Source organism: Diospyros lotus, chromosome 11 (genome assembly GCF_014633365.1).
Source record: "Diospyros lotus cultivar Yz01 chromosome 11, ASM1463336v1, whole genome shotgun sequence".
NCBI lineage: Eukaryota > Viridiplantae > Streptophyta > Magnoliopsida > Ericales > Ebenaceae > Diospyros > Diospyros lotus.
In genome coordinates, this window is record NC_068348.1 from 19,698,276 (window position 1) to 19,711,519 (window position 13,244).

General features: G+C 35.1%; 1 long non-coding RNA gene across 1 annotated transcript; it reads right to left on the reverse strand.

The window, feature by feature from the left end:
* Window positions 1-6,420: 6,420 nt before the first annotated feature.
* On the reverse strand, window positions 6,421-7,497 carry LOC127813672 (uncharacterized). The gene is made up of 3 exons (XR_008026167.1): window positions 7,446-7,497; window positions 7,148-7,281; window positions 6,421-6,878 (listed from the first exon to the last, which is right to left on the reverse strand). It is a non-coding gene; the product is annotated as an uncharacterized LOC127813672 (long non-coding RNA).
* Window positions 7,498-13,244: the final 5,747 nt, after the last annotated feature.

Genomic DNA, 13,244 nt, shown 5'->3' on the forward strand with positions numbered 1-13,244 from the left:
ACAAAAATGATGAATCCTATGCCCAACACCTATCTCCATATACCAGTAATATAAAACCACATGGATGCACCTCTTAACCTCGCAATTGGATGGTTTGGTCCATTAGCAAATCCCGCACACCAATATATAAGACAACCGTTTTAGTTCAAATCTAAGGATCAATTACACCATTGCAACTAAACGATATGACAATTATCTACTATGTCACGTGGTCAATCATTAGCGTCACATTTGATGCGTTATTCCCTAACAACCACCCACATGTCTACTGGACACATTCTAACACATTCTAACTCATATGGCGTGTGACACACCATCCTCCTATTAGTAACTCATACTGAACGAGATAGTAACTCATGTGTTAGTCCATACTCGACTAATCGGAGTCCTCATCCAAATAATCTAAGGACTATAAATCATTTAAGAAGTCATGTTACTAGAGAATCTTGTTACACAATCTCAATATCTTGAGAATAAAATTCTCAAATAGAACATCTTGGGACTTATTCATATAATAACTGGAGATATTATGAATTATAAGAACTTGTCTTATATTAATATATACAAATATACAACAAATGTGAATAATTAAAAGCCCACTAGACATCATCTAAATCTAGGGGTGAGCACAACTTCAATTAAACCAAAGTAACCGAATCGAACCGACAAGTTCGGTTGGTTTGGTTCGGTTATTTTTTTTGAAAAGTTCAATTTTCGATGTTCGATTTAGTTTTTTGCTTGAAATAACCGAACTTACAAAAACGATGCCGTTTTGGGTTTACTATAAAAGAAAAGTGAAAATATCTCACACAAAGTCATAAACACAATCACATAGAGAGAGAGAAGACCTAGATTAGAAGGCGAAAGGACGGAATCGATCCTTCCGTTCGCTCAACCCTCTCCCTTCCATCGTCTCCAACTCTCCGGCATGGCGACACCATCGCCCCCTTCGATGCCGACGTCGACGCCGTGGCACCTAAGGTAGAGACTCTCACTCACTTGGAACTAGAAGGTTGGACCGAGACGGACGCGAGTTGCCGAAAAAGACCAAGACCAATAGAGAAATAGAGACCCTTTGAGTCCATCACCATTGGTGTTGCCTTCACCTTCGACGCCTTTCCCTTTGCCGTCAGTAGTCGGCCGCCCCTCGCCTTTTCCTTCGCCGATCGTTGTCCCCTTCGTTAGACCTAGATCGATGCCTTTCCATTTGTTGATCATTGTCTCATTCTTCTCCTTGTTTCTTCCTTTCCTTGTGCTTGGACGATCGACCCATACCAACGATGACTGACCGTTGATAGAGGTTAGTATTGACAATTAGGTTAGGGTTTTGTAAGATTTTTCAATTTTTTTTTTACTTTCAATAAGGTTAGTTTCTTGATGTATTTCTTCGTTTGCATTATGGGTTTTTCGTTTGTATTTCCTTCGTTTGAACAAATGGATTTGTATTCTCTCAATCTCTCGTATGTATTTCCTTCGGATCTTCCTCATTGTAAATGATTTTGCATTTTTCTGTATCAATGGATGTTCTTGTATTTCATTTCTGCAAATTAGTTTGTTTCTATACCGGTTTTGCACAATCGATTATTGGTTATCTGTTTGGTTAACTTGGTTTAGAATTCGGTTAGTTAGAATTAATCGGTCGGTTTGATTTGGTTATTACATGCAATTCAGTTCGGTTGGTATTTTTTGGTTGGTTCGATTCAGCTATAATCGATTGTACACCCCTAGCCAAATACAACATTAAGGCACACAACACTAACAATCTCTCACTTGCACTAATACTAATTTACAACAAATCTATAAGTAGTGATTCACCATCGATAGGAATCAGATACCTATTTTCTCAAGATGTTGATCCAGCTGTGACTAAGTCATACCCTTGGCGAGTGGGTCACCTACATTATTTGTTGAATCTATTTTCTGCAACTACACGTCCCCATGAGTTATAATTTCTTGAATAAGATGAAATCGACGTTCAACGTGTTTGAACTTTTGATGAGATTGAGGTTTCTTTGCATGTGCAATGTACTCGAAAGAAAATACTGGTGACAGAATTGACAGAACCACTCCTACCTCAGAAAGAAATTTTCAAATCCAAACAGTTTAACAACATCACATGCTGCCATGTACTCGACTTCAATGGTTGAATCTGCTATGATTTCTGGCTTGGAACTCTTCCAGCTCACAACACCACCATTTAAGAGATATATGAAACCAGATGTCGATTTTTGATCATCAACATTCAATTGAAAATCCGAATTAGTGTATCCATCCACATGAATATCACCACCTCCATAAATTAAGAGCATATCTTTAGTTCTTTTCAAGTACTTCAAAATATGCTAACAAAGTTAACTGCTTAAGCAATTTCAAGCCTTGTAGATATCATCGTATACATAAGACTCCTACTACTGAAGCATAAGGTACCTTATTCATACGGTCCCTCTCTTCAAAAGTGTTTGGGGATATCCCATTAGAGAGATGAATTCCAATCCGAAAATGTAATTGTCTTTTCTTAGAATTCAACATGTTAAAGCTCTTTAGCATTTTCTCTATGTACAAGCTTTGAGAAAGACCTATTAACCTCTTAACTATATCTCTATAAAGACTAATCCCTGAAATATATGTAGCATCTCCCAAATCCTTCATGGAAAAAAACACTTTAGGCAACCAGGCTTTAGTAGAGATCATCATGTTCACACTGTTACCCATAATAAGAATATCATCCACATATAAGACTAGAACACAATATTGCTCCCACTAGCCTTTTTATATACACAATGTTCATCCAAATTTCTCATGTAACAAAACTCTTTGATCTCATGATCAAAACAGATATTTCAACTCCTCGATGCTTGCTTTAGATCATAAATAGATCTTTTCAGCAAACATACCTGATATGGATCGACGAACTCAAAACCACGCGACTATTCCGTGTAGATCTCTTCTTCAAGAAACCCATTCAGAAAAGTCACCTTAACTTCAATTTGTCAGATCTCATAGTCATAATAAGCAGCAATAGTTAACATCATCTTGATGAACTTAAGTATCGCGACTAGTGAAAAGTCTCGTCATAGTTAATTTCTTGATGCTGACGATAGGTTTTAGCCACCAACTGGGCTTTTATAGGTAGAAACCTAGCCATCAACACCGGTCTTTCGCTTAAAGATCCATTTACACCCAACATAAACAATCCTTCAGGCGGATCTACCAAAACCCAAACCTAGTTGGAGTATGTAGACTCCATTTCAAAACCTATAACTACTTGCCACTTCGAGACATCGATATCAAATATCGTCTTCTCATAGGTGGTAGGATCAACTAGCTTATCACTATCCTCATATAAGAACAATTCTTGCATTTCTTCCATTGATAAACCATACCATCAATCCGAATAATGAGATATTCTACCAAACCTACAGGGGACCTGTGAATGATTTGTCTAACTTGATTCACCAAACTCAGTAATCTGAGTAGGTATCCGTGGAACATAAGATTTTTCTTTTGCTAAATCTATTTTCTTTCTCGTACCACCATCCTAGATGAACTCTTCTTCTAAGAAGATGATATGCCTAGCAACCACAATACTTTGGTTAGTTGAAAAATAGACATAATACCCTAAACTGTCTTTAGGATACACTAAAACGATAATTCTCAAATCTAGAATCCAACTTCTCTGTCATCAATCTCTTAAACATGAACAGGACAACCCCAAATTCTAAAATGTTTAAGACTCGGATAGTACCAAAATCCATTTCGACACTAGCCAACACCTTGACCTATCACTAGAATCTCTCCATATTTGAATAAAGATATGAGAGCTCCTAAATAACACCTAGTAGTGGTTCAGGACAATATAAGTGGCAGTGAAGTCTCATTTTAAGTGAACCTATTATAATTGATGATAACCGTGTGCTATAATTTTTTTATCACCTAACATCCTGACTAAGAAAGAGCCATGGAATGCTAAACTCACAAACTCAGTAACTATGTATTTGGCCTCATCAATGTGACTAGATGATATCTTAGGAAACACTTTTCCTAATAATCAATCAACTCTGGCCAGGGACTGTTCCATCATACTAACAGTAGATCACATTGGACGTTTACCCCATTAGTGATGATGAAGGCAATTGATCATATCCCCAACACCTGTCTTCATATATTAGCAATACGAAACCACATGGATGTACCTCTCAACCTCGCAATTGGATAGTTTGGTCCATTAACAAATCTCGCACACCAATATACAAGACAACCGTGCCAATTCAAGTCTAAGAATCAATTACACCATCACAACTAGACGACATGACCATTATCCATTATGCCATGAGGTTAGTTATCAGCGTCACATCGGTGCGTTGTTCCCCAACAACCACCCACAGGTTTACTAGCCATATCCCAATGTCATATGGCGTGTGACACACCATCCTCCCATCAGTAACTCTTACTGAACGAGGTAGTAATTATTGTGTTAGTCCATACTCGACTAATCAGAGTCCTCATCCAAATAATCTAAGGACTAGAAATCATTTAAGAAATCATGTTAATAGAGAATCCTATCACACATACTCAATATCTTGAGAATAAGATTCTCAAATAGAAAATCTTTGGACTCATTCATATAATAACTAGAGAGATTATGAATGGTGAGAACTCGTTTTATATTAATATATACAAATATACAACAAATGTGAATAATTTTAAACCCGCTAAATATCATTCAAATTTAGTATTATAGCACACAACACTAACAATATGAATATTCAATTATTCCTTAGAATAGAGATTATAAAGTTACACATTATCACAAAAAAAAAAAAAATTAGTTTGAAAAATTATACAAGATATCCTTGAAGTTTTGAATGATTGCAAGAATTATCTTTGACATTTGAGAAAATACATCACATACCTCTTAGGTTTAATAGTATTTTGTAATTTTTTCTTTATTTTAAAAAACCCCAATTAAAAATTAAAAAAATTATCAAAATACTCTTATATATAAAACTTTTTTTCTCAATTTTTTTCATGTCTTTCTCATTTCCTTTTATCTCTCATTCTCACACATGCTCCATTTACTATTGCCAACCCTCTTTTCATCGCCATCACATTCCTTTTATCAAATTCAAGATAGATCCAAGAGAAAGAAGTTTAAAAAGAGAGATCTAAGAGACTTTCCTAACAGAGTAATTCTGAAAAAACTCTCCTGACTCCGAAGATACTTTGGAAGACTCTCCTAGAGCCTATCACAGGTCCTTGATACAAGATGATTGAAAATACATCAAATAATCTCCAAGATCTTTACTTAGAGATCCATAACAAGCAATTAAGAAAGACTCATATGCCCCTTCGATTGACAACCTCAATCTTTATAAATATGGAATAATCCCTCCAATTGAGATACATAAAAACTCTTACACAAGTTATTTAAATACTTTTTCAATTTTCATCTAAGACCAACTTTAATTAAATATCGAAGGGGTTCACACAATTGTCTTCTATTTTATAGGTTTCTTAGAGATTAAAAATTTATGATGAATATTTTTCTGTAATTATAAATTTATTATTGTACTTTGTCAGCAACAATAACAAATACATAGTATTTTTAATCCCAAAACAATTATATCCAGTGATAAATATATTATATTTTAAAACATTTCATTTGTTATGTGTGGCCACGTGTTCTAACATAAGACAAAAAACTAATCGAAACGTATTTTGTCAACATGACCCAAACTAATCATATATTATTACATATTTATGATAAAAATAAACTTGCAAATAATGATTAATGACTATGTTATATATATATAAGTTTACATTTATCACAAATACATAAAAAGTATGTGACTAGTTTAAACTATGGCTGACACAATGCCTTCAAAACATACAAAATAGTTTCCCCAACTAATCATATCAATGGAGCCATCAAGAGAGTGGGTATGTAGTAGTAAACCACAATATAACACGTACAAACACAAGTGCAAAGTATGAATAATGAAGTTGTCACTGGAGACTCTGTTTTGTAAGGGTCCAAAAGTCTGGTGCTTCCCCAATCCAATCATGACTTTTTATGACAAAAGAGTATCTTACCCTCTCATTATGTACCGTACCTTCCTTTTCTAAGTGCCAGAATATTATCCAGTAGTAGTTAACAAGAAGAATTGAGTGCTCATCCTTTCATTCAATTTTGCTTTTGTTATAAAGATTTAATTTTTTATTTTTACTCTAGTCCAATCTTAAAATAATATTATTAGTATTTTGATATTTAAGTGAATAAACAAAATATATATATATATATAATTTAGTGAAAATACTCCTATAAGTTTATCTTCCTTACGAAGATCACTGCTAACTAAAAAGAGATAGGACAAGAAGCATGAGTGAGTGAGAGAGAGAGAGAGAGAGATGGTCCAACACTGGACATAACATAAACATAAAGCGCATCAGAGCAATCAATCACTGGCCTCCCTCTTCACCAAGAAAACTAAAAAAAAAGAAAAAAGGACACCACCATACTATACATGTCGCCAACATGTCCATAGCCCAATCCAACTAGCTATAGTTGTACGCTCCCCACCCCCACGAAACTACTCTATTGTTGGGGTGGTTTTCATCGAGCTGCCTGCTCACATGATGTTTGCCTTTGCTGCATTGGGAACTTCCTAGAGCTGCAAATGGCTGTAGCCGACATGAATAATATTATTGATGACCATCTTTCAGCACTTTACGTCACTTCTCTAACAATTCTCGTACAGTGAGTGCACTTTCATCTTTGGTCAAACACTGAACATCCATTTACATCAATCAAAATATTAGTCATCAAATATATTCTTCCTCTTCCCATTGCATCAGTCCATGCATCTCTCACTGCCCGACTGCCAAAACATCGCAATGGGTAAAGTGGTAAACTACCCAAAGAAAAATTCCATACAGAAATTTCAGAGTGAGATTGATTCTTGGAAGAGAAGCCTGTCCGGCTTTAGATTTACGAAAACAGACAGATATAAATGTATTGAGGAGGAATTTTGTCAAACAAGTTGAGCTCAATCTTACTCCCAACTAACCAAATAATTTTGGGTCGGCTGGCTGACTGGAGAATTCACAAAATCCCATCTACTTATCCAACACGGTAGGTGGAGAGTACCTGTCAAACCAATCTGGTCCAGCTACAAATCTGGACGGCCTGCCTTGGCTGGCTCCTCCTCTATACCTCTATTTCATGGCCCTTCCCAACACATAACCTTGTCCTTATCATCAGCTGCTTTCAATGTGCACGTCCTGTTGTTAGCTTTGATCCAAAGAAATTAGAAATGCAATGTTTCGTGTGACTCAACTTCATTAGTTTTGAATTTCATATGCAAGAAAGAAAATAAGCATAATCTAAATTATTGCACATGAAAATTGACTCAGATATCACAAGCAATAATTGCATTAAAACTTACAGAATACAACCAGTCAAGGGTTAGGGGAGGGTCTTTTCTGTATGCAACCTTGTATTTGCTCTGCAGAGAAACTGTTTTCACAACTCAAAAAGTGACCTCTCAGTTATAAAGGAATACTTTTAGTATTGCTACCAAGGCTCACCAACTTTCAACGAGGGATTGAATATTTTATATTAACTACCCACTTAAATTCCTACTTAAATATGCAAGTCTTTCTTCAAATATACAATTTTTTAGGTAAGATTTAACATTTGTCAGAATATTATCAGGTTGCAGAATCCTTTTAATCAAAAAATCTAGATTATTTATCATATATGATTGATTGGATAAACTCTTTATGGGATATTAAATCCGTTAAAGAGTTTTTTCTAATTAGAATAGGATTACGTTCCTTGTTTAACTTATCATGTTCTCCTATAAATAGGTTGATTTTGTTATCATTTCATTATATGACATATGGGCTATTCCATGAACTCCAAATTGGAACCTAGATTAAATTTCCCGCCTGAAACATATGTTACAAGAACATAGATGATTCCACCCCCCAAAAAAAAAGAAAAAAAAAACGCTTGACAGATAAAGAGAAAGGATCACAGAGGTATTGAAGTAGAATCATGCAAAAGAATGTTCAAGTATAATAGCAACCTTTACTTAGGTTCCTTTTCAGAAGGATTATATGGCCAAACTCCAATAGCTCATACTGCACATATCATTTTATCATTATCCGTCTCCTTAACGTTCCTGTTCTCAATTTTTTTAGTTTCTTTTTACTTTTTACTTTTTTTCCTCTCTCAAGTTTTGGATACTAATTATTAATTATACCCATCTTGCTTATTATTTTCATGCATAAACTGTTAGATAGTATTTGCCTATTCTCTTATATGACCTAAAATCTCGTATTTCTTATTCCGTGTAGGACAGACATTTAAGTATTAGATGGCCTTATTTATTCCTTCATATAGCCTAAAGCCTTCCCTGTTTCATTTGATGTTGATTGAGCATTTACAGTCTAAGGACCTAGAGAGGGCCAAGCAACCTAGCCCACTCCCAGGCCAAGGGCCTTCCCCCCTCGCGGATATATGCAGTAGTTTCATGCATAGTTGCTGCATGCAGCAAAATATTAATAAAAGACTTGGCAGGCCTGCCTGTGGGCTGGCCTAGTATGGCCCACCTGTCCTGGGCCAATAGTGCTGGCACACAACAGCCCGTTTGACTTTGCTCAGTTGGTTCTTATCCAGTTATTAATTTTTTTGATTTTTATTAGTTTGAAAACTAAAATAAAAAAGTGTTTCATTGTATATTTTCATTTTAAAAAATGTTAAAAAAATAGTAAATAAAAAAATATATTTGCTGTTCTCATTTCACTTTCATTTTCATCCTCATCCTATTGGTCACCAGCAACCAGAAGGGTAGACAAGGGGTATAGCCCAATGACAAAGTAAGAGGTGGAAATGGTCTTGCTGAGATGTTGCTCATTGGACCATCAGTAGTGATCCCATGTTCGAGCCATGGCCACAACAAGGCACATCCCTAATTTGCTTCCTTATGGGCTGCGGGGCCGGTGTGTAGGGGTACTTGTGATGATGCGTAACCCAAAAAAAAAGGAAAAGCAAAAAAAGAAGTGCACTATATCAAAAATAAAACTACAAATAAACTATAGTTATCAAACATGTTTTCATTTTTTAAAATGAAAACAACCCAAAACAAAAAAATAAAAAATAAAAAACTGAAAGTTCTGTTAAACAGCCCCCAAACTGTTAGGGGATATCTCTCCTTTTAATTCAATGTAAGATATGTGATAAAGATCCTATTTAATTTTTAAATATCAACTTTGAGCCTCAATTTCCCTTTTAAGCCATTCTACTTTCATATTGAAGAGTTGTTGACTTTTTAGGTGAAAATAGAATACCTAGTAAAAGTTAAAATATAACTTATTACAAATATTATTTACCTAACATTTCTTGGATTTAGAAAGTTATATTTTTTATTTAAGACTTAATATGAACTTTATTTATTTTTGGCTGAAAACTAAGTTAAGAGGGCTTAAATGGAAAGATAAAAGTTGGAGATGTACATTTCAAATTGGAACAAGGAAGAGGATTACTTTGACAACCTTTGCTATTTTCCGCATCCTTTTTTGATTAAAAAGGTCACCCAAATGAGAAATAATGTCTATTATAAACAAAAGAAAAAGACCCAAATTCAATCAAGTTATGAAGTCATTTTCTATCCTTGTTTCATTATTAATTTAAGGGTAAATTACACTCAGCACTCCTGAGGTTTAGCAAAAAGACAAATATTCCTAATGTTTGAGATATGATAGTGACATTCTCTGACTTTATAAATCTAGCTACACTTTCTCCATATCATTGTTAAAATTATTAATATGGAAAAAATACCTTCACATTTTCTCTCCTGCTTCCTTTATTCTCCTCTGTCCACCAACCTAGCTAGAATCTAGCAGTTTGTTCTCTTTCTCTCTCTCTCAGGTTCAATGATGGCTAAACCATCGTTAAACTAAAGAGAGAACTTACAGACATCTGAATTCCGGCTAGTTTGCCATAGAAGGAGAAGAGATGGAAGGGGAGATAAAACATGAGAGTATTTTTGTCATTTTAAAATTTCTAACATCTGTGAAGTAACAGATGTAGAGTTGTAAAGTCAGATAAAGTCTTGGTTATTTCTTAGATATCAGGGGTGTCTATCTCTTTTATCAAACCTCAGGGGTGTTTGAGTGTAATTTATTCTTAATTCAACTGTCTACATTTGGTTGGTGGAAGATGTAGCTGAACTAAGACTCAGAAAACCAACAAACAGTTAAGAGCTCGGTATTGGTGGCTTGCTAGAGAAGAGAAAAAGATGTTGAATCTAACAATTGTCTGTTTGACCAGTCTAGATACAAAGGACGGAACCATTCAGCAATATTCACTTAAGAATACCAAAGCAGTATTCGAGCTTCCTAATCCTTGGTTTTGTTTCTAAAATAACTCTGGATTTCATAAAAAGGAGCATCTATTGTGCTCAAGGCTCCCCACCTTAAGGGTTAAGGAAGAGTTATTTTCATATGCAATCTTACCTTGGCTTTACAGGGAGACTGTTTCCACAACTAAATCCTGTGACCCATCAGTAAAAAAGGACCAACATTACTGTTGCTATCAAGGCTTGCCCTCAATTCCCCCTCCCTACTTGAGAAGGACTCCCCTATAGACAGTAAGGAGTAAGGTAATGATCCAAAATACAGGATCCAAATGGCAGAATCTTAGGATAATGTTCCCAACAAACATCAAAGCGACACTGACTCCATGGGGAGAACCAATACAATATGTCTCAAGATTCTGTTCAACTTGATTGTCAGGCTGTGAAGGAAGAGGCAGAAGACAAAAATCGCACTTCAAAGATAGAAGGCAACAGAGCAAGTACCACCTATAGAAAAATCTGTCAATAAACTAGGAGGCTCCAAAGTGCATCCATAATGAAAAAAGTCATCAATATTGAAAATAGGATTAATATCCACATCCGAAGACAAACTAATGCAAGAGGCTCAACCTTTCCAATAACGAGAAAAGGTTGGATTGAACATGAAATTTCTTGAAATAATTTTTAGGGTTATTTTCATAATCCCTTTTATTGAAATCCGAATTGCCAAAACACACATCAATAGCAATTTCATAATTTTTATTAGTTAATACAATTTTTTCCCTAACATCAACATGTAGGTCATGAATGCATTCTTCAAAAAGTTCAGCAAAGGAAGTTTGGGTATTAAGAAGAGGTAATTTAATAAGTCAATAGGCTACCAAACAGAAAACCCAAAAACAATTTCAAGATGACCTCAATAAACCAATTTGCTCCAATCCATTCAAAAGGTAACTAAGAATTTTTACTATAGGAATTGTTTGAATTCTTGCATATTCATAGTATAGATTAACAGTCATTAAAGGTGAGTCTTGACACCTTCATAAGGAAACTATCAATCTATCTTCCAAGGAAACCAGCTATTAAGGAAACACATATAATTAGGAAACTAACTAATTAGGCAGCTAATTGATACAGAAAAATCAAGTAACTGTACATTCCATATCTACATTAGGAAGCATAATCTTCTACATTCAATGGTGATCCACTTGAATGTCATGGCTGCATTCCAGTTCAGGATCTCGGTTGTGGTCTATTTCAAGCCAAGATCCAGTAGTTGTAAAACTTGGTGACATGCATTCCTCCTTGTGACGGAAACTGGAATGCAGTTGAGATAGAATCTTGAGAAGCGGTTGACAAATTGTGATGGAAAAAAAAGGAGAATGATTAGGAAAGGCTGCGATAAAGGTAGAATAGAAAATATGTGATAGTGGCAATGAAGGCCAGAGACTGGCAATGAAGGCTGAAGAGATAAAGAAAGCTAGAAACGAGAAAGGCAATGAAGGTCGGAGAAAAAATTCCCTAGAAATGTGGCTCTGATACCATGTAGGAATTCTCGAAATTCTTGTATATTCATAGCATAGATTTATAATCATATTTACGATGAGTTTTGACACAAGGAAACTATCAATCTATCTTCTAAGGAAACTCACTAATAAAGAAACATATACAATTAAGAAACTAACTAATTTGCCGGCTAATTGATACAGAAAAAATCATTATGAACTAATTAGCCCACTACGTTCACAAGCAAGACGAATTCTAGGTTTTTTTTCAGGACCTCCACATTCTGAACTCTTAATCACAATCACAATTTCATTTTCTTTTCCAATTTTCTTAACTCATCCAATGAGTGCTTCTCTAGTATCAAATAGCTAATACAAGAAAAAACATTTAGATATATTTTTTCTCTAATTAAAATAATTATTTCAAAAAAATTATTAAAAATCTATCATACCTGATTAGTAGTAAACTGTTGAATAACATCAAATTGCTGAATTGCACAATTGGATTCATAGAAGAAAAAATCAATAAAATAAAACTAATAACTTACCGAATTTATTGAAAAACACCATGCGTCTCGAAGACAAGGGTTCGAGAAAAACCATGCTTCCTGAACCTTGAGATTCGAGAATCATGGTATTCCAGAATGTAAGACTTCGGGAAGCTGTAGCTTTCCCGAACCCTAGCATTCGGGAAAGCTTGCCTTTCCGAATCCCAGAATTCGGGAAGCCTGGCCTTTCTTGAAGCTTGCAATTCGGGGAAGGCAAGCTTTCCCGAATCCCAAAACCTGAGATTCGAGAAAGGCCAGGCTTCTCGAAACCTGAGATTCGGGAAGCAACTTCTTTCCCGAATCCTATGGTGCTTCCCAAATAAATTATGGAATACCTCCATTTTCCCAAGCATAGCCCACAACATTGTTACACAGATTACACTCTTACAAACACAAATTTACTTACTTGTGCGTGATATTCTTTTTCTGAATAGTTGTTCTGTTCTTTCTCAAACTCTTCCCAGTTCTTCATCAACATTTGAGTGTAGTAATCCATGATCGATTGTAAAATGACTGAGTCGCTGATATTTTGAGAGAAAATGGATAAGTATGGGTGTGGGTATGAAATAAGAGGGATGAGAGATTTGAGAAGAAAATAGGTTCACTTGCGATATGAAATAATAATTGCTATGGAGACCGAGAAGAAATTACAGACTTTCGCTGACGGAAGACAGTGTGATGAAAAGTGGTTGAGTATTGAAGATGAAGGGTAAAATTGAATTTTTGTTTGAGGGTATTTTAGGTAATTGAAAAGTGGTTGCAGAGAGTAAAAACGTGGCTAAGAATAGAATTTCCCTTCTCTCTTTGGTCTCTCTCTTCTTTCATTGCTC